Source organism: Bison bison, unplaced genomic scaffold (genome assembly GCF_000754665.1).
Source record: "Bison bison bison isolate TAMUID 2011002044 unplaced genomic scaffold, Bison_UMD1.0 scf7180017848590, whole genome shotgun sequence".
NCBI lineage: Eukaryota > Metazoa > Chordata > Mammalia > Artiodactyla > Bovidae > Bison > Bison bison.
Window position 1 is genome coordinate 19895 of NW_011479163.1, and position 365 is coordinate 20259.

Consider the following 365-nt stretch of genomic DNA (forward strand, 5'->3'; position numbering starts at 1 on the left):
GGAGACATATTTTTGCTTAGTATAAGAAACAGCTTCTTAAAAATTAGAACTGTCCAAAGATGGTTGCCCCATAGGGTGCTTTTCCTATCAGTGGAGGTAAAAACTAGGAACACACAGGGCTACAGAGAATTTCTCTTGAGGCTGGGGGTTATACCAAATACTTCTTTAAAATTCTAAGATTATATGACTCTCTGGGTCTCCAAAAATATTGGGACAACGTGAGAAAGAAAAACCTCAAACCCAGAGCTTTCATGAATTTTAAAACAGTAGCCATGACTTGCGATAAATGTAACACTGACTTTTTTAAAATAAATTTCTATTATAAAAGAAAATTCATATTCATTGCAAAAATTTAAAAATACATA

General features: G+C 32.9%; 1 long non-coding RNA gene across 1 annotated transcript in view; it reads right to left on the reverse strand.

Moving 5' to 3' along the window:
• Positions 1–365, reverse strand: part of LOC104992592 — a 17697-nt gene that overhangs the window by 2582 nt on the left and 14750 nt on the right. The gene's annotated exons all lie outside the window — the stretch shown is intronic.